At 38.7% G+C, this 22,956-nt stretch overlaps 1 protein-coding gene across 1 annotated transcript in view; it reads left to right on the top strand.

Moving 5' to 3' along the window:
• Positions 1 to 22,956, top strand: part of LOC135202242 (uncharacterized) — a 764,586-nt gene that overhangs the window by 526,713 nt on the left and 214,917 nt on the right. The gene's annotated exons all lie outside the window — the stretch shown is intronic.

Genomic DNA, 22,956 nt, shown 5'->3' with positions numbered 1-22,956 from the left:
TTTTATTTTGACACTGATCCACATTTGTTTGTATTTTTTTAGTAGGACGATGCCTCTTTAGAGATCTAAATTTAACTTCGTACGTTTTATGAACCAGCGTTTCTTAGAAACCTGTTCATTCAGGCAATCGATCACCTTTTGTGTCAGCTTATTTCATCCCTTCAGGTATTATTAGAGTCAATTGTTCGCATTCAAACTTTCCATCTGGCATCAAAGGGAAATGACTCATTGAGCGTGGCCTTCAGAGTGGGGAAAGACAAAGGCTGGCCGTAAAGCGAGCGCCCCAGTTAAAATGGTTTGCTAAAGAATCTCCCATACGCATCCTTGAATGGAAAGTGGGATTTGTTGGTCTAATTCTGGTAGTAAAAGAACTTCTGTGAAGCCTTCAAGGAGGTTTAGCTTGTGCAGCAATATTTTTTTTAATGTATTCATACCTTACTCGGATCTGCAGAGTAGATTATATTTAGGTATGCACTAGTTTTTTTTGTGTGAACTGTTTAGTTGCATGTATTTCCATTTCCTCGTGGAGTTTTATTCTCCTTTTGCTAAAGAACTGGAGACGCAGCACTATTACGAACGTGCGGTTGAGATTGCCAAGTTGAGGACACAGAATAAATGTTTTCATAACCTGAAAGAGCTGTCCATTATCAATATTTCCTTACATTTCTATGCCTCGTTTCCTTCGCTTGACCTAATACCACTTTGGAAAGGAATCGCTTTAGAATAGAGCTTTGGCCTTAAACAGAGAAACGTAGATTTGTGTTGCTGTAGTAATTCAGTTCAGTGGGTTTTATATAAGCTCAACTGCTTTCTAATGGATTTAAGGATGAATTTTCTAAGGGGGGCTTTCTGCACGGAAGATTCATCGAAATTACAGACTCTCATTGGATATTTTTCAGCTAGTAATGCTCATATTTTATGAATGATGAAATATTATTGCTCTTGATGACGTCATGAACTTTACAACTAAGTTGCAATGGCAAGACTGTGTGGACGTAGAAACAGCAGTGGACACTCCTGATACATTTCGCATCTCTTGTCTCCGTTTTCTCACACTAATAGTCAAGATTTGGCATTACAAACCCAATGAACATCTCAGTTTTGTGTAGAATAAAATACTGAAACTATTTCTATATTACTGGTGCAGCAATATGAACATTATTTGTTTTTCCCCTTCCGACGAATCTGGTTGGACTTCTGTAAGGCTGAAGGAATTGTAGTCACACTTGGTCCAAAGGCAGACCATCGTGCATAGGTAGGTGTACGTGATGTTTTTCCGTATGGCTGCCTGTCTGCATGGCTGTCAGTACGAGTGTGTCACCCTGAACTTGTTATTGCTACTCTTCCCACGTGGCTATGGATTTTCGTCAGACTTGATACCAAGAGATGAACATGGAGGAACACCGTATGTCTGTTCGTCGTCAGTCTCTTCATCCACCTCTCCATCAGAGTCTGCCCTTACTGGAGAAGGTATTCCAGTATTCCAGTCTTTCAAAATTCCTTGACAAACCATTAACAAGGTGCTGGAGTTTTCCTCGATTTGGCCAAGCTTTTGACACCACTTTCACTGGTGGAATCTTGAAGCTGGAATCTTGAAGCTGGAATCTTGAAGCTGCTGGCCTCCTGGGTTACTGAAGGTATGAGGTTCTCCTTTACAAAAGATTCCTTTGACTGAAGATGAACTTAGTACAAGGTTCGAAAGCTTTTAATATCCATTAAAGACCATATACTCACATGCTATATTATTGTGGACCTGCAACCAAGGATTCCTTTATCTTACCGCTATGTAAAAGTCCAAGCAAGACTAGCTTTCTGGTTCTACCCATTGGTCCCTGGAGAGTCAGCGCCCCTTTCTCCCTTTTGATCTTGTCACTCGATGGACAGGGCTACAGAAATTCAGTAATTAAGTTCTCATTGGTAGTCTTGTGAAGAGTATAAGAACTTTCCTTCGGGGCTTTTGTGGGTGTATGCATGTATCAGTGACCAAAACTCAATTTGTAAAATAGGGAATACGATGACCTCCGAAACTTGCCACTCTTGATAGGTTGAGTGAAGGAAATCCGCATGATATTGATATGTAACACACCAACAGTCATATGAGCCTTTGGCTGAAGGGAAGAACTTTCTGCTACGGTAGAAAGTAGTCCACGTGATTGCGCTGCAGTGTTTCGAACCCTGGTTTCTTTTGTTTTAGGGAGTGGGAGAACTTCCATGGTGGTGGCTGGTGTTTTGATTTCGTAGTCATATCTCTGAAAACATGGTTCATCTCCGGTTAAAAGCAGATGCTTCAATATTTCCCAAAAGCAAGACATTCTTCCATGAATTTCAGCAAGAAATTCTTCCACGAGTTTCTGAAAAAGATTTCACCCTATATCAGGAGTCAGGCTTCTTAGTCCGGAATGATTACACACTTTCCCAGTGTCCACTGTCTCATTCACTGCCAGTCATTCAGCATCCATTACTATTGTCTCCAAGGCCTCAGTGATTTTCTTTATTTGTCTATGTCCATCGCCTGCCATTTTTGAGAAATGCCTAGTCATAACATCGCTCTGTACTTTTAACTCGTGACCGTGGAATCTATACCAGAATTCAGAGATAGTGTGTTGTTTGATTTTGACATTTTCACTTAGCATGTTAATAGGGACGTGAAATATAGGAGTTTTGCATATAAACGTTGCCGACTTTTGATATATCAAAAAGGAACTTGAAATCACAAAAGAGGTTTAAGTATGAGGGCCATAATTTCATAGGTCATCTGAGAACTTTGTAACTACCCTTTGTATTACTAACCTTTGTCACATGGACGTCGTTCAGGACGCTCCATTAAAAAAAAAAATACAAACTAACGCACTGAGCAAAAGGATCCCAGATCTTTAACCAATAACAGTAGGAAAGGATTTGGCAGAATCGTCTCCATCCCAAAGTACGGCATGTAGCCTCTCAGTTTTTTGCATGAAAGCAGATTTGATGAGGGGTCACTAAGGGTGACAGGCATCAGAAAGAAAAATGCTACGGCGGACTGTTTGTGTCTTTCAACATAGGAAGTGCTGTAGTAGGTGTGTCTCGCCCATTGGGTTAACTTCAGTTTTCCATCAGTGACCTCATAGGTCGCCAACGCTAGGCCTTGGCCAGAATTCTATATTCCATTCCATACCAGCGAGGGAGGTTTATATAATGGTCATTACTGAAGATGCTGTCGAACCAGGTTTAGTCCTTACCCACAAGTTCTACGTAATTTGGCCTGGGATAGATGGAAGTAACTAAAATGTCCTTACCCACAAATTCTAGTTTGGCTTTGGATAGGTAGGTGGAAGTAACTAAAATATGCAGTGATATCAAACTCGTTTTGTGGATCAGGTGAGAGTTTGCACATCACTTTAGTTACAGTTTATTTCACTCTGCAGAGTGGTTTGCTATGATCCCCTCAGCACAACGGTCAGAGGTTTATTACCTGGTGATATACTCGTGGACATAAGCCTCATCTTTAAGGCAAATGTACTGGAAATATTTGTTGTTATCAGATGCACGAATGAGCTTCAAGTTTAGCGCGAGTGAACTAAAGATCGTCAAAAAAAAAATAAAAAAATAAAAGATGATTGAGTTCAGGAAATATGCCCAATGCGCTTTTGTCTAATAAATAAATAAATGCATAAGATTTCTTTCCCATAAATACCTCGGTATGTACTTATATTGTTCTACGGCTGCAGAAAAAAAAAGTAAAGGTCGTAGCAGAAAAAGAACAAATCTAAATCCTTAAACATTTTTTAAATTAAAAGTCTTACATTCTGATTTTGCCAAAAGGAGTTTCCGAGTTTTTACATTGCAGATATTATGTCATCAATTTGTTGATGTGTCAAAAATCAGGAATTTTCTACCCTCATGTTTCTAGTAAAATCTTGTAGTATAGCTCCTCCGAATGTACATCATTATCGCAGATATGACTACTTTGCAATTTTTTTTCTCTCCTTTTCCTTCATTTAGTTCTTTTACATCCTGACTTGTGGACGCGTCAGGAACCCCGCCACTTGGCAGAGTTCCTGTCTGCCTCCGATGAAAGAGATCACTGCCGAGATCTTGTGGTGTCAACAGTGAATGTGGTTTTGATAGTCAGGAGAAAAGGTGTGTTATATTAGTCGTAAAGTTCTCTTTCATGGCCAGCGATGCGGATGGTTGCAAGATCCGGGAATCGGCCGATACCGCCGCCGTGTAAAAGATGTCGGAGAGATGTTTTGTATGCGAGGGAGGCTTCGGAGGAGGGTTTGTCTGGTTCTCGAGGAAGAGGAGGAGGAGGAGGAAGTGGCTCTGGTCATTCTTGCTGATTTTTATGGTTCGAAACTATTTTCGTCAGTGCAGCGTTGCGATAGGAGGTCTTCTCGTGTCCGTATGAGTTCGTGTATGAGTCTCGCAAGCATTTCGGGTAAATACGATGGTACTCATGTCATGCATGCATACATACAAAGACATACTGTGTGTGTATACATGCATATGTTCATTTTATGTATAAACCCAGCAGTAATCAACCCCTCGCCTCTTATCCCTCCTACACCCCCTAAGAAAATCACTTATGTTATTCCGGCAACACCTAATTCTGTCGATTGATAGTGTATATCACACCCGTAGGCACCATTCATAAACGTAGACAGTTCTGAAAATAATACACACACACAGAGAGAGAGAGAGAGAGAGAGTACCAGTTCGTCGTGACGATCATCTAGTTGAGAAGATATAGCAACTGGCTTGAAATTTTTTTGAAGAAATATAAAAAAATTTGCCAAATTATAATATTCAGTATGCTGTGGAATTCTAATGAAATTGTAATTTCATAATTGGAAACTTTCCTCATTCCACAAAATATTTGAAGCGTTGAGTGAATGATCATTTAAAGCAGTTATCAGAATTTTCGTTGATAGAGAAAGCTAACGATTTATTTGCAGAATCAAGTAAATTGCCACGAAATTAGGAGGGTTTTTGAGGGTCGTTATCTATTACTAATATTTCTTTGGGGGGGGGGGGGGTCATTATCTTGATGAGATTTACAGTCTTTTGTTTTATGTTTTCAGGGTAATCCGGTAATCCCCAACTGGCTTGTACTAAACAAGGGATTAAAGCCCTTGGTGGTCACTATCTTGGAAAGATCCCAAAGTTACATATTTGTTCCCGTCATAAACAGCTTCTTAAGCGCCTCAGTGGCGTGGTCTGTATGGTCTTGGCCGCCCACCTCGGTGGCCGCGAGTTCGATGCCCGGGCATTCCATTGAAGTGTTAGAGATGTGTATTTCTGATGATAGAAGTTCACTCTCGACGTGGCTCTTAAGTCACGTTTAGCCGTTGGCCCCGTTGCTGAATAACCACTGGTTCCATGCAGCGTCAAAACACCTTACAAACAAACAAACACCTCCTTGGGAAAACATGAACCTCAAAGATAGAAGGATATTTGATAAGTGTATGCCTTGGCTAAAAATCGAACCTCTTTCTTGTGGATTAGACACTGATATGACAGCGACTTACCCATTCAGCCGTCAGTTCAAGATACAATATGATTTCTGTCTATTCTGAAGGTATTCCTGTTGAATCTCTGTTCTGAGCTTACAATGAAAACAACCCATCTTTTCCATGACAGCTGAATGTTAGTTTTATAACCAGAGGCTGTTGTGTATCTATGCGCAGACTTTTTATACACTTTAGAGATTAATCCTCTGACATTCCTTACTATCGAATGGATTTTTCTATGGAATTACTTGCGCCAATTATGAGTTAGGTATTTCCAAGGTAAAACAAATTGGATAGTGAGGATTAAGTGAACTCTATATTAAAACAGTCACGCGTGATTATGTGACAAAACTGCTATATATAGGGAAGTAATGATAAACTGAGGTTCAGTGGACAAGGAATGACATATATATATATATATATATATATATATATATATATATATATATATATATATATATATATATACATATATTATATATATATTATATATATATATATATATATATATATATTATATATATATATATATATATATATATAATATATTTTATATTCTTATATTCTTACATATGGGTGGCCTTGAGAACAAAAATACGTAAAGGAAAAAATATTAGAGGGAAAAATGCACAATAACTTGCTTCTTACTTACCTTAAAAAGGATTGATTTGGTTATTTTTACTCTAGAAAGGTCGCCATTAAAAACCAGCCAATTAATCTACATTATTTATTTACTAGAGGCCGTTGAATGGCCTGGGAAAAAGTAAATGCAACTTGTCCGCACGTGGACCAATCTTATCTCGCACAATAGGGAAAAGCTGGCCATAATCAGATTAACGTCAATGCTGGTTTCCAAAATTACTCATAGTTATCTTGCGTTAAGGAAGCACTTGTGAGCGATGAGACATGGATGGACACGTGACTTGGCAAAGATCTGGAAGAGTTCCCAGATTAGACACAAAATAAAATAAAGACTTCTTGCACAAATTTACAGTTTCTCACTTTTATCTAACACACTGGGGAGGAACTCTAGTGTTTAAATGAAATATTCAATGAAGACTTGGTTTATCTGGGATGATCACAAAAGGTGGCATGCAGCCACGAGGCAAGGGAAAGGAACAAAGTGATGTTCATTTGAGAATTAGGAGTTCGAATTGGAAAATGTGGAAGAGTTTATTTGACTCGGAGGAAAAGGTCAGGGGCGCCAGTTAGCCCCTTTTTGGAAGGCTGGCTAGGACATCTGTCCTAGGTCACAGACTGGAGTGGACTGGGGAAGAATGCAGGTGCAAATCCTGGGTGTTGGGGTCAGCTTATCCCCCCTTTATGGCCGGTCATCCCGGGAACAGAACATATCGCCAGCGAAGAGGTTCACAGGATAAAATATCTTCAGAGTGGGCCTAAGAAGTACCTAGCTAGCTACACACTTCCTTTTGGGATACGGTCCTAAGGCTTACAGGAGTCTTTATTACCCCGCTCCTAACGGAAATTCCTTTCGGTCTGCATTCTCCCTCCTAAAATTAGCTGATGTTAGGGGAAAAATGGCTGCTCTTTTAGAAGTAAATAAAAATGAATAAATGCTGGGTAGACGAGGTGGCAATAAACGTAATAATATATATATATATATATTATATATATATATATATATATATATATATATATATATATATATATATATATATATATATCCATAACAGGGAATGGCTCTAGAGGAAACGAACACACGAGTCAATTACACATTCAGACTTCTTCTGCTGAATTGCAGAAAACTTTCACCGCACTATACCTGCTTCGTACACGTACACAAGGGGCTTTTATCAGCGGCGCAGCAAAATCCCTTATGTCATTCACATCTTATCTTGGATGTTCGTTATTGCATCCTGGGAACCATATGGCTCTTCCTCTCCTCTTCCCTTTCTCTGTATTCCTCTCGTCCTCCCTTTTCTATGTATTCCTCTCCTCCTCCCTTTCTATGTATTCCTCTCCTCTTCCCTTTCGATGTATTCCTTTCCTCTTCCCTTTCCATGTATTCCTCTCCTCCTCCCTTTCTATGTATTCCTCTCCTCTTCCCTTTCGGTGTATTCCTTTCCTCTTCCCTTTCCATGTATTCCTCTCCTCCTCCCTTTCTATGTATTCCTCTCCTCTTCCCTTTCGGTGTATTCCTTTCCTCTTCCCTTTCCATTGTATTTCCTGTATTCCTTTCCTCTTCCCTTTCCATGTATTCCTCTCCTCCTCCCTTTCTATGTATTCCTCTCGTCTTCCCTGTCGATGTATTCCTTTCTTCTTTCCTTTCCATGTATTCCTCTCCTTCTCCCTTTCTATATATTCCTCTCTTCCTCCCTATCTATGTATTCATCTCCTCCTCCCTTTCTATGTATTCCTCTCCTCTTCCCTTTCTTTGTATTCCTCCCCTCCTCCCTTTCTATGTATTCCTCTCCTTCTCCCTTTCTATGTATTCCTCTCCTCTTCCCTTCTACGTATTCCTCTCCTCTTCCTTTTCTATGTATTCCTCCCCTCCTCCCTTTCTATGTATTCCTCCCCTCCTCCCTTTCTATGTATTTCTCTCCTCCCTACAAACTTCCGAAACACATATGTTTTCTTACCATCTCAGAAACCTCATCCCTCCTTTGATCTGGGTTCCTCTGTCCACACTGACAAGTATTTCCTCACATCTTATGTTTTCAGTTCTAATTATGCTTATTATAAAAACGTTAACAATTTTTGGGCGCACACCATACTCCCATGAAGGCGAGAAGGCTCAGGAATTCCTTTTTGCAGTCAGTCCAGCCTTGGCTTTCATAGTCGCTGCACGTCTTCCTGATTTTCTTATATATATATATATATAAGTCATATCACATTTCCGTGATTCATATACATATATCGAGCTACAATGTCCTTTAATATCTAATTCGCTCTACCTCGGAATTAATATATTTTCATATATGCTTAACCGAAGGGGAATTTTTTCTCGATAATAGACTTGCCTGGACCAGGGCGCGAACCTATGATCCTTACAAATAATCCAGGAAACGTCAGTGGAAGCTTTATCCTACTACACCATCGCGAGGTGTAGTAGGATAAAAGCTTCACTGACGTTCCTGGATTTGTAAGGATCATAGGTTCGCGCCCTGGTCCAGGCAAGTCTTTTATCGAGAAAAAATTCCCCGGCCCCTTCGGTTAAGCATATATGAAAATATATTAATTCCGAGGTAGAGCGAATTAGATATTAAAGGACATTGTAGCTCGATATATATATATATATATATATATATATATATATATATATATATATATATATATATAAACCTGGGTTATCTTCCCTGCTTAACCTCTACTATGTCGTCGTACCACCATCCGTTACATCTACTCCACAATACCCTCTTGAATCCAACGCTTCTATTTACCACCGTTCCTATTGGACCCCATTTTTAATCTCGGTATTATTACGCATGTTTGTTCTCACAGATTTCTTCCCTTGCGACCACTTTCAAACTTGTGACTATTTTTTTCACTAGACCTCAAAGGGCACTGCATCATCTGGGAGCATCAAACGCTCCTCCACACTCCAATCGCATTTGCTTAACTTTGTAATAACTTCTAATTTCTTTTCTCCGAGGTTGAAACAGCGTCACATCGCGCCGTCCACGGAAACATTAAGCGTTCCATTTAATCTGACCCAATTTTACGCCAGACCAGTTCTTTTCCATCTGCTAATTCTAACACAGGCTTCTCTTTCATGAAGAAATTTTAATTAGTCGCAATAACTAGACGAGTTTTTATGATGAAATTGTTTGTGTGTGGATTCTGTCATTATGTAGGTCTTTAGACGCCACTTTACTTTCAACTGTTTCTGACAATTTGTTTCGTAACAAACGTACCCCGTAAGAGGGGTAGTGCCATCAGTACGCCTCACGGGAGTTTATTGTAGGCATTACTAAAAATTTTTTTTTTTCCAACATCTCTTTGTCCTCATCTTACTATCCATCCACCCTCTCTTAACAATTATTTCATAATGCAACTGCTTTGAGGTTTTCCTCCAGTTACACCATTCAGACCTACGCTCTCTCAATTTCCTTTCCGGCGCTGAATGACCTTATACGTCCCAGTGCTTGGTCTTTGGCCTAAACTCTATATTCCATTTCATTCCTAAAAAAATAGCTTTTCATTGTCTAAGGCCTCAGTGGGCTTCCCTTATCAGTCCATTTGCTGTCTGTCCTGCGTTCTCAATCAAAATCTTACGATTCACTTTCCTTGGCATACTAAGTCAATTCACGCCTTATAATCATTTTTCATACCTGATATACACATACATATATATATGTATACACGTGTGTATTTAAGTCTTGTATTTTCACTTGTTGCTTATTATTCTGGCCTTTCTAAATAGTCTCAGTTAATCTTTTTTCATTTCGGTGGAAATATTTGTTTCGGAATATCCTAGAAAGCAAAAGGTAGCACCACAATAAGGAAAGTCGTGGGTAGATGTGGGGGACGACGAGTTAAGCTAAGAATGATTTGAAAAAAAAAAGGGAAATTATGAAAAGTGGCAGTACATATATCGTACACATAGTCTTAGAGCACGAAAATGGAGACTGTGATCTGTGAGTGTACTTTAGGAACTTTGGGCTTCGTCTGAATGCGATGAAAGAATTAATATGCTGACTACTCCGCTACTTAATTTATAAAAGTCCAACCAGCCAAAAGCTGCTGAGAGAGAGAGAGAGAGAGAGAGAGAGAGAGAGAGGAGAGAGAGAGAGAGAGAGAGAGTTTTTTGTTCTTTTTATTAACGTCGGATATAAAAAACATAATAAAGAGAGAGAGAGAGAGAGAGAGAGAGAGAGAAAATTTTTTTTTTCTTTTTTATTAACGTCGGATGTAAAAAACATAATAATGAGAGAGAGAGAGAGAGAGAGAGAGAGAGAGAGAGAGAGAGAGAGAGAGAGAGAAATGCGATTCATCACAGCAGCCCCCTTGGAGAATCTGAATGAAAGTTCCCCTTGATCTCAACAGTACCCTGCCAGCTGCCTGCCTTCTTCTTCTTCTGCCGCCCATCCCTCGCGACTTTCACATTATGTAGAGGGCTCAAAGAAGTGGGTAGCATGGGGCAGCCAGAGCGTACAATTAAGCGTGACCAAGCAATGAGAAAATGACTTGGACTGCCAGTGAAAGGGGCATGAGAAAGACGGAGAATCGGACCTTAAAGAGCAGGAAGGGAAACCGAGCTGTGAAACATCATCGTTGTCATTCCGTACCGCCGCCATATGAAAGCCCCATGAAAGAGAGGCGCCATATATAAACTAATAAATAGCCTATTAAGACTCATCTCCGTTTCTTTTTTAAGTAGAAAGTGCGGCGTCTCCCGAGAAAAGGTCCGGGAAGAAAGGGGCCTTGTGATCGTCAGGTGTGGGGGGAGGGGGGGAGGGGGGCGTCTCTCATGGTGCCTCGACGACACTGGCAAATACCTGCGTACTGGAGCCTCGTCATCTTGAGTGGAGTGATGCCTTCGATAGAATTTAGTCGGTAATCTTGAAGATGGTCGTTGCAGTCTCTCTCCCTATGAACATTTTTAGCCGGATATGTTACGGAAAAGATCCATAATAATAAAAGTTCGATATTGAGTGGAGCACTGATTTTAGTCTGACTTCGTAAATACTTACAAAAGCTCATTTCGTCAGATTAGGATGGTTTTTTCGTCGACATGGTCGTTCTGCTAAATGATAATAATGGAGAAACAAATCCACAGTTATGTAAATGTACATATATTTACATTTGAAACTTTAAGGATAGTTTTCGGGAATCTGTTCGGATAAGGAGAACCGAAGAGATTCCCGAAAGCTATCTTTAAAGTTTTAAATTTAAATATTTGTACATTTACATAACTGTGGATTTGTTTCTTCATTTGAAGACTCGTGCTACTATGAGGATATTTTAATGATAATAATAATAATAATATATGCTAGTATATGCGTCGACGACAGCTCAGGAGAAGCTTGTGCGACATAGTGATGATAATGATAATAAGGTTATGATGATAATTGCATCAGTAATATTGCTGGCATTGTTATGTCGATACTAAATTCTTTAACATGCTTCGTGATATTGGTTAATAAGTTGTTCTTGTGGTTATAACGCAGCATCATTCTTTGGCATCAGCAAAAGACAGGTATGAAATTAGTTATGATTTTCAGTAGTTCTATGATGAAATCTTGACCCTTTAAGCTGTGATGTAAAGTAAGGCAGAAGTAGCGTCAGAATTATGTCAACATGAAAGATTCTCTCTCTCTCTCTCTCTCTCTCTCTCTCTCTCTCTCTCTCTCTCTCTCTCGTCTGTGAAAACAAAATTTGCTTTAGAAAATATCTGTACGTAAAATGTAATGAATCCCAGACAATTGCTTTTATATTACATTACGTACCTGGCTGTACTTATTATTAGAAATATTTTACCAATGCAGGAAAAGTAATGATATTATTGTAGTGATTAGAGACTACAGTTGATTTTGTGGAAAGGGTAGCAGGAGAGAGAGAGAGAGAGAGAGAGAGAGAGAGAGAGAGAGAGAGAGAGAGAGAGAGAGAAATACGAACCTGAATTAAATCTTAATGTTTTTTTCGTGGCTTTTTGCGAATCGTAGGTATCATGTTTTACCTTCTCGCTGACATCAATGGCGGAATTTCCATTCATATAATCGTGATGTCATTGTGATATTGCCTGTGGTACGAATGATATTTTTTCTTCATTTTATTTTATTTACAGTTATCTGTAAGAAGCAAGAAGCTCCCGAATGAGAGCCGGACGGTTAAATATTCACCAAATCTTAATTAGAGATTAAATGTATCCAGTTTTGGAAAGGAAATTTACTTGTTTGTTTGTATGATTCCAAGCAAGACATTTTGGTGATTTAAACTGCAAAGCTCATTTCACTGGATATCATCGCAGGCTAATTTTTTTTTTTTTTTTTTTTTTTTTTTTTTTTGCCAAATAAGCAACTGTAAGGAAGCTCTCTCTCTCTCTCTCTCTCTCTCTCTCTCTCTCTCTCTCTCTCTCTCTCTCTCTCTCAAATTTTCTAGATCTGAAAAGATTACTGGTAGTGACAACGGGCCGTTGTTCATACAAATAAGCAACTGTAAGGAAGGTGGCGCAAAAAGAAAAAAAAAAAAGTTGCTTGAATGAATGACCTACATTTAAAACAGTGGGAAGAACTTAACCGAAAATGACGAGAAAAACATGAAACTCAATGAGATGAAAAACAAAAGCTCGCTGAAGAAGGGAGGACGTAAAATCAGATAGAAGCAGAGAAGGAGGAGGAGTGGAGTGGGACAAATGTTCCGTGCGCAGGTTAGGTCACGGTCTCTCTCTCTCTCTCTCTCTCTCTCTCTCTCCTAAGTATTCATGAGGTGGAGGGAGGGTATATATACCCTCCCCTCCCGTCCAGGTGGACCACCACACCAGTAGAGAACAATGAGGAGATTCGTCAGAAATACTTTTCTTCTTTCCTTTCCATTTTTTTTTATTTCTTTGCTTGGTTGGGTGCGTCCCAGCTAGAGATATCTCCTTAGAGATGATGAGATCACTGTAGGCAGTGATTTTCGCCTTGTTATCATAACTATCGCATCCATTATGCCATCCGTTTCCTCGTCATTTTCACCATGATTTTTGTGTGCGCGTGTGTTGTTTTAATTACTGAAGTTATATAAATCCCTTTTTGTGATTTTTTCTGCAATTTATTCACAGGCATTGTGCCAGCAGCATTATAGGGCCACCCATATTTATTATGTTTCATTATTGGCCTAATCATTTATATCTTCACGTTACTTTTTTTTCCGAGCGGCCATAAAGTATGTGAATCTATTTCTCTGTCCTTTTGTCTGATTTCAGCGTCATTTAAGAAAAATCTGCATTTCTTCCGTCCCAGTTTTCTTTTGGCCTTTGTGGTATTATGGTGATCAAGACTGTCTTCCATTTTCCTTGCCAATGGACTCATTGTCGGGTGAGTCTCAGCATAATATTATTACCTTAAATGGTGACTTAGGAACACCAGTCTCTCTCTTTTCAATGCTTGCAGGTTTCTTTTTAAAAAGGATGAAAAAGTAAACCAAGTGTCAGCGAATTGCCGGAATGCATGGTTGTTTTTTTTTTTTTTTTCGAGAGAGAGAATTTCCTAGTCATACATATTGATTCGTGCAACGAAAACTCTTATGGCATTCGTACGAACTTTACCTAATTCCTTTCACGAAATGGAGGCCATGGTGAAACCGCTGCTCTCTTTCGTGTCTGTGATCGTCTTTTGAAGGCAAATCGCGTCTTCGGGAGTGACTTGAAGCTTTGTAATGGAAGTAGTGTATTTATCATTCGCTGGTAATGCTAGATGAGCAAGATAGCAATGAGAGTATGGGGTTGCTGATGGTATTCACCTCCACAAGGTTGGGTATAAGATGTACATCCATCCATTCATAGAGAGAGAGAGAGAGAGAGAGAGAGAGAGAGAGAGAGAGAGAGATCCTAAACTCTCCCAGGCAAAAGCACTTGGAATGTTTACATGTGACCCCCTTATACACAAGGAGGAAGGAAGCCTTTGGGTGTTGTGTGTGTGTATGTGTGTGTGTGTGTGTGTGTTTGTGTGTTGATGCCACTGGTGGTGGGTGCGTCCGGGAATCTCCCACTAGGAAAAGTGATCCCGTTAGAGCTGGGTTCGCTTCTTCCATATACCGGTGTCCGGATGGGGGTCGAGGGGGGGTTGATAGTTGGTGGTTGGGGTGGTGGAGGTGGTAGTGCCACTACCAAGTCAGTGGCCAAAAGAAGCGACTCTCTCTCTCTCTCTCTCTCTCTCTCTCTCTCTCCCAGGGCGAGGTCGTTACTACCCCCTGTCTTCTCTCTTCCTCCTCCTCCTCTTAGTTCTTTACTGGACTTATTTTTCCCCCCATGTCAGAATCTGCTCTCGCTTCTGCTCTGCTGCTGCTGCTGCTGCCTGACTTTCGTACAGGCTTCGTTCGTCCGTTCGTCTGTTCGGCGTTGCTCGGAGGTTCGGTTTTTGGGGGGATAGAGATTTGCTGCCTATTCTCATCTAGGAGAAGTCATTTATTGGGCCACTGTTATTGAAACCATTAGCGGCTTTCTATTATATATATGTTGTGTGTATATATATATATATATATTATATATATATATATATATATATATATATATATGATGTATTATGTATGGTGTTTTTATCTCTCTCTCTCTCTCTCTCTCATCTCTCGTCTCTCTCTCTCTCTCTCTCCTTCTCCTTTCATTTAACATTTTTTGTCATACACTGATTTTCTATCTCATTTTATCGGTACTTCCTTCTCTTTGTTCCTCCTCCTCCTCCTCCTCCCCCATTCCCCCTTCCCCACCCACCATCCTCCCCCCTCCCTCCTCCTCCTCCTCCTCCTCTCCTCTCCTCCCTCCCCCGATCCCCACCGGTCCCGACAGCAGGTGCCGCCCTCGTGTCCTATTCCAGCACCTGCCCGGGGCATTCGTTTTCACCCATCATACGGAGGGGCATACGGGTGTTAGGCTTGCAAGATCTTGCCTTGGGTACAGTGACGTCTTTCGCCCTTCATTGTTACCTGTTCTGTGACCCCTTTCCTCCCAGCTGGATTTGAATCGGCGTCTGTGAGTGGCCGCGGGTCGAGAAGGCGGCCGGCGATTGGTCGGATCCATCTGGAGAAGCGTCTTTGGTCCGCGTTGCGGGGTAGAAAGGAGCCTCCGGGTGACGGGCATCCGAAAGGCCTTGACCAAGGACGCGGAGTTCCCCGAGGCGGTAGTTTGGGCCTCGGCCAAGCCCGAGTCCGCCAAACTGCCGCCACTCGCCGCTTTATCTCATTGTAATTTATGAGTGGATGAGTGAGGAGGCTTGGGCCCTGTTAGGATGACACTGGAATTCGGTTTTGATATAGGACGCTACAGCGAATCATTGCATATCAAGCACGATCGAGGGCTCCTAGAAGAGGTCGCGACCCAGCAGCAGCTTATTCGAAGCAAAACACATCGTTTGGCAAAACGACGCCTGCTGACCTTTGCGCCGTTCCTCCTTTTGCCTAGGAATTGTCTTTGCTTCTTCTTCTTCTTCTTCTTTCTTCTTCTTCTTCTTCTTCTTCTTCTTCCTCCTCCACCTTTTCAGGGACTGTAGCAAGAGCTTTATTTCTCTGTGCAAGTCTCTTATTGAAGTGTTTTCACCCCGCAAACTTTCTCCTCTTGTTTTCTTTATATTTTTTATGCTTCCTGCTACGTACGGCCGTTCTCTCTTTTTATGTTGTCTTTAGAATTGCTTTCACTTTGTTGTTTTTGTTTTTGTTTGTATGTTCCACTAAAATAGAGATAATTACGGCATTTTACATGGGAATTCCTCTATATTCTTGCACGTAAAGCTTTTTCATTTTTTTTTTTATTCTTAGCATATTTTCGAAAACGGATCGTAAGCAGGTTATTCCGCCGAGGACCATAAATCACCTTTGGACCTTTCTCGTACCTTTACTACATTCAGACGATTTTCCTTCGGTGTTGACAAGATTCACTGAGTTCTGGGTGGGTTCACTCAAGAGAAGAATATTGTGGTTAATGAGACCATTTGATATTCAGTTTATCTGTTTTGGTTGGGAATTTTTTTTTTTATACAGTTTTAGGCTGACCGTTAAACAGAATAGAGTCCTTAAAAAAAAACGACGGAATCTCTCAATTTTAAGTCTAGGTATATATATATGTATAAATATATATACAGTATATACAGTAATATATATGCATTAAGTCATTGTAGATATTACATAGAAAGCGCGCAGCTGTACGATGTTGTCTTTAAGTATCATGCCAATTTGTACAATACAGTACATGTTTTTGGATTTAATAGAATACACAACAACAACACACACACACAACCACACATCACACACACATCACAACACACACACACATATAATATAATATATTATTATAATATGTATATATTATTAATATATATTATATAATATATATATATAATATACGTGTATATATAAGTAAATATAATAATAACGTTAAATATTAAACACTCATGATAATTAGAACTGTTTTGCAATAAAAATGTCACTTTAAGCCTTTATCAAGAGATGACATTCCAAAGCGGCCGAAAGGTATGTATCCCCATGGAAATTGTGCTAAGGTAAATTTTTCAAGTATCAATTTAATAAGTTTAGAAGAGAGAGAAGAGAGAGGAGAGAGAGAAGAGAGAGAGAAGGAGGATGAGAGAGAGGAAGAGGCTAATAGTGCAAGCGTCATCTGTAATGAATCAAGGATTTTATAACGAACGATTTGTACTTGTTTCTAATAAATGCATACATATGTACGTATGTATGTACACACATAACGTATATGTTTGTAAGCATATTTATGCATGTGTATACAAAGAAAAATCATAACTCGTTTGTAAAACTAGAAAGAACAGAACCTTTGTTTTATTCTTTAATCCATTGCAGGTCATTTGATTATTAGTTTCATTATGCCTCTCTCTCTCTCTCTCTCTCTCTTCTCTCTTCTCCTCTCTCCGTTCTCTCTCTCTCTCCCCGTCTCTCTCTCTCTCTTATTAACCTATTGATGTAAAATTACTTAGCACATTGCCATATATAGATAATGTGTGTGTGGACACGTACGTAAACAGTTTTAATTAATAATAGATACGCCAATCTTCCTGAAGAAATTGTTGGTTCATTGTGAGGTATTGTAGGTATTTCTCTCTCATTAGTTTTTTCTTCCTTATTTTTACCTGCGGTAATTGTTTCAAGAGGAAATGTACCATCGAAGCCCCTTCGCCAGTCAAGGTTGACCTTTCGCCAAGTGTCTTCTTCTGGTTTTTGCGGTTGGAGTTCGAAACAAAATGGGTGTACAATAAAACCTACCCCAAACTAGTTTTGAGGTCTCTGTTAGGGGGGGGGGGGGGGGGGGGGGGGGGGGGGGGGGGGGGGGGGGGGTTTGGTTAAAGCTTCATAATTTTTGTCCGTGTTTAATAAAGCGCTCCACCCCCCCCACACACGGTAAATGAAATATGCCTCCAACGTTCAGAAAAGACCGAAATCCTTTCGGTAAGAAATAAAAAGATCGCCATTAACAAGATATATGAAGTTGGGCCAGCTGGGTATGACGCCTGGGTAAACTCCTGATCAGTATTTGAAATGACACACATTATTAATTCTGCAATGTCCGAAAGCCTCGTATACATTCTAGAAAATAACGTGTTGATAGAATGGCCGAACCTTTTGAAATTTACCTGCATAAAGATGGTTCATTATTTTTAACAAGAGGATTAAATAAGGCTGAAATTCAAAAACGAATAACAGTAGTTGACAATGCATTTAGATTAGTTTTTTTTTTTTTTAGGAACATTGCTTGGAAAAGGAAAAAAAAAAAACCCTGAAAACTTATAGGTTCTGAGGCACAGGTTGCAGGTGCAGGTTACCTACCCGAAGTACTTTTATGATCAGCAGCGCATATAACACCTCGCTTATAGGGACGTGGCCAACCGTAAGCAGTTCTGTAAGGCCTTCATGAACATTGATCAAGCTTATGCCTTTGGCATTTAATTGATATGTGGAAGTGCACCAAATTCTAGAAAACAAGTTGCATTATTTATACAACAAATATTTTCGAAAAAAATTTATGCACCTAATATCTGCATGATAGGTATCATTTATTGTGTAACTTTGCATGCCACATCTGAAACACAGTGACAGGATACTGGAACTTCTAAAGCTGCCTACACTGATAAACCAACAAGCATTGGTTTACAGAATGATGCAAGGACCGTGAACCATTGGGAATGAACCGTGAACCATAGGAATATAACCTCCCAAAGAGGTCACTGGGTGTGTGGAGTAATACTTCCTCATTCACTGACTGAAGTCAGTAGTAATTAGAGGTCTTAAATCTAAACAGCGTACAGTTACGAGCGCTGTGCCAACGGTAAGTCATGGTTTTGGTTCTTTTTGGCTGGCGTTTTTCTTTGTTGTATCTAATACTGAGGGCTACGCCGAAGACAGTTGCTCATGCTCTCTACGTTCGCATGTTGTTGCGTATTGCAAAGAATTCTTGTGTATACGACAGCCATTTTGTTGGCATTGCATAAGGTTTTATTGCAGCGTGCCTTCGGCCCCTAGCTGCAACCCTATTCGTTCCTTGTACTGTACCTCCTTTCATATTCTCTCTCCCATCTTACTCTCCACCGTCTCCTAACGAGCAAGGGCATGGTGCCTACTGTGAGGTATTCCTCCTATTACACCTTTCAAGCCTCTCTACTCTAAATTTCTCTTTCAGCGCTAAATGACTTCATTGGTCCCAGCTGTTGGCCTTTGGCCTAATTCTGTATTCAGTTCAGTATACGGCAACCAGCATCTCCTGTGCAAAGTGAAGGAAATGGTTTCTTCACGAGCTAGAAGAGTCAGAAAAAAAAAATACCCAAAAGCAATTATGTAATCCAGGCCAGTGACCCGTCAAGACGATTCGAATACGACGAATATAAAAAATAATGCACGAGCGAAGCTTACAGCAAACACTGTGGCCACCGACGAAGGATTGCAATGAAGTCTTCTCCAGTTTCTATCGCCTATGTCGGTGTACTTCCTACCTCACCTAGGAAGGTCACGAGTATATTATTCTCTCGCTGACTCTCCTCTAGATCGTAAATGGTGGGTCAACTCGCCAGGGGAGTTCCTCGAAGTCCTTTCAGATTGGCTGTGTCCCTTATCATGCTTGTGGCTTCTACCAAAGTTATGGAACTGAGTCAGTCGTGACTAAATATTTACCTGCTATTTAAACAGCACACATAGCCACCTCATTTTCACTAAATATGTCAAAGAATCTGTACGAAGCTTCTCCTACTACTTGCTCGTAGTGTTATACAATTTCTTAAGTAATAATATACAATTTCTTAAATAACAAAATTACACATTTGTTTGATTAGCCTTCAGCGACGAGGTGGTAATTTGCAGCAGCTCCCCCCCCCAAAAAAAAAAAAAAATAATAATAAAAAAAAAACGAACCCACTACGTTAATTTTAATCTCTATACAAAATAATTATGAGTCTTTAGAGGGGCCGTTTTTTTTTTTTTTTTTACTGATACTGGAGAAAGAAAACCCAAGAAATAGAGTAATAAAGGAAAATGCTGTTCAGTAGACCGATGACTGCTCTCTCTCTCTCTCTCTCTCTCTCTCTCTCTCTCTCTCTCTCTCTCTCTCTCTCTCACTCACTTAATTTTAATATCCAACTTCTTACTTCTTTTATTCTTTCCAACATCTTTAAAAATATGTATGATCCCCATAAAGTCCTCTTGATAAAGTTCAGTGATGTTTAGATGGCATGGAACACACACACACATACATATGTGTAATATGTGTATCATATATATATATATATATATATATATATATATATATATATATATATATATATATATATATATATATATATATATATATATACATATATGTATATATATATTTATATATATGTATATATATATATTTATATATATATATATATATATATATGTATATTTATATATATATATATATATATATATATATATATATATATATACGAAGTATATAAAACGTGATGCTATGTATAAATAAAGGGTTTTTGGCCACGAAGGAAAAAAATGAGAAAGCGAGATAGCCAAGTACTTTCGGTCCTGTTCGGACCCTTTACTGAGGATGCCTCAGTAAAGGGTCCGAACAGGACCGAAAGTACTTGCCTATCTCGCTTTTTCACATTTTTTTTCTTTTGTGGCAAAAAAACCTTTATATATATATATATATATATATATATATATATATATATATATATATATATACACATATGAGTTGGTATGATGAAATTAAGGGACTGAAAACAGAAAAAGGCGCGGTAAGTAAATATGGCAAAAGTATTGCAGATGAAAGGATGAAATGGGGTGATTTTAGTCGATAAGGTTACGTGGAAAAAAATGCACGATGATAATTTGGGAGTGAGGGAAGACTAAAGAGAGAGCCTAGGAAGAATAAGATAGCCGATGTCGCTGAGGTATAGGAACAATTGGGCTCTAACATCCATCAAGTTAAAGAGTAAAGGCAAGATAGGTTTGAATGGAAACAGTACGTTTATATAATTATGGGTTTTGACAAGTTGCTGATGCTATAGGGGAAAACTATGTACTGTTGCAATAATACATTGTTTTTCCGGGTTTCCTCCTCTGAATGATGACATAAGATTCTCGGGCATTCCACTGAGGTGTCAAAGATATGTCTTTCTGGTGATAGAAGTTCACTCTCGACGTAGTTCGGAAGTCATGTAAAGCCGTTGGTCTCGTTGCTGAATAACCAACCACTGGTTCCATGCAACGTAAAAACACCATACAAACAAACAATAAGAGAACTACCAGTTTCCGTAGTTATGCAAGGTGTTTTTTTTTTTATGAAAGTGCTTGGTATCTTTAATGATAATTTCCAAATAGTTTTCAAAGCACTTAAAGATAAAAGTGGTTTATTCTGCAGAACAGTCCAAAAACAGTTCACTAACGCAAGTGTGGTTGACGAAACCATGAGTAATTCTTTTTAGTATTGTGCTATTCTTACAAGCAAAAAGAGAAATTATAAGTAGTGGTAGAGATTGTTTCTGCTAAAGATAACATAGAGTATTAAATTTTTTCTCTATAAGTTTAAACATAGTTTAAAACATCATTGTACTTTAGTTTGTCATGAAACATAGTTTTCTTTGATGAAAAATCTTACTTTATTTAGGGTATAACTACGTTGTTTTTTATTTAATACACAGGCATTTAAGGAGTACACGTACTTGCATGTATATATTCCTATACTTTTGTAGATTCAACGCTGTAAAAATGTACGCCGCATACAAGATAAGGACTAAGAATAGTATACTAAAAGCAATTACATAGTATTCGGTTTAAAGTGCCCGGAGAAAGGTATTATAATGTCCAAACTGAAGTGGGAAATAAGACAGGTGACACGGAGAAGCGTTGAAAGTCTTGGGCCGAAGCCCATTGTGACCCATTTTGCTAATATTTTTACGTGTTATCTAGATGTACAATCCTCCCTAGGGGGTTAGTACCCTACGTGCCCCTAGCTGCAACCCCTTTCATTCCTGTTTACTGTACCTCGACTCATAATCTTTCTTCCATCTCGCTACCCAACTATTCTTAACAGATATTTCATAATGCAACTGCTTTGAGGTGTTTTCCTCCAGTTACACCTTCTAGGCCTACTTTCAATTTCTTTCCAGCGCTGAATGCCCTCATAGGTTCCAGTGCTTGGCCTTTTACCTAAACTCTAACATTCCGTTCAGTTAGAAGAGCAATTGCTAGACAATTTCCCCCTGGATTACCGCCCGTTATTTTGTAATAGATTTTGGATGATAAACTTTTCTTTTATAAAATCACAGTATAGATGCACGTGACTTCGTTAAACAAGCGAATTCCACAAGAAAATGATAGGCCTATCATTTTCCTGTGATATTAGCTTATTTATTTATAGTGTGTGTATGTTTGTACGAAAGTGTGTATAAAACAAATGGCCACACTGTCTTTTGAAAAGCTTGCAGCCACGGAGCAATGAAAGAAAAAGGTGTAAGAGTCTTTCCTGGACCCGGCACTAATCCCCAATTCTCTGAGAATTGTGCATCAAATTTTGATAGTCTTTGTGTTATTAATAATATTATTATTGCAACCAAGATTCTAGCCGAGTTGGAAAAGCAGAATGATACAAAGCCGGGGACTCCAGTTTGGTAATAACCCTCAATGGAAAAAGAAAAACAGTTTAAGAATAAAGAAATATATTTTTACAAATTACCCTCATTGGAAAAAGAAAAACAGAGTTAAAGAATAGAAAAATATATTTGAAAAAACTACCCTAATTGGAAAAAGGAAAACAATTAATGAATAGAAAAATATATTAAGAAAATAACCCTCATTGAAAAAAGAAAAACAGAGTTAAAGAATAGAAAAATATATTTTAAAAAATAACCCTCATTGGAAAAAGAAAAACAGAGTTAAAGAATAGAAAAATATATTTAAAAAAATATCCCTCAATGGAAAAAGGAAAACAGAGTTAAAGAATAGAAAAATATATTTTAAATTAACTCTCAATGGAAAAAGAAAAACAGAGTTAAAGAACAGAAAAATATATTTTAAAAAATTACCCTCATTGGATAAAGGAAAACAGAATTAAAGAATAGACAAATGTATTTTTAAAAATTAGCCCTCATTGGAAAAAGAAAAAGTTAAAAATAGAAAAATATATTTACTAAAATTACCCTCATTGGAAAAATAAAAACAGTTAAAGAATAGAAAAATATTTTAAAAAATTACCCTCATTGGAAAAAGGAAAACATAGTTAAAGAATAGAAAAATATATTTAAAAAAAATTACCCTCACTGGATAAGAAACACAGAAAAATATATTTTAAAAGATTACCCTCATTGGAAAAAGA

The sequence above is a fragment of the Macrobrachium nipponense genome, chromosome 30 (genome assembly GCF_015104395.2).
Source record: "Macrobrachium nipponense isolate FS-2020 chromosome 30, ASM1510439v2, whole genome shotgun sequence".
NCBI classification, from domain to species: Eukaryota; Metazoa; Arthropoda; class Malacostraca; order Decapoda; family Palaemonidae; genus Macrobrachium; species Macrobrachium nipponense.
This window is presented reverse-complemented; position numbering and strand designations above follow the sequence as displayed.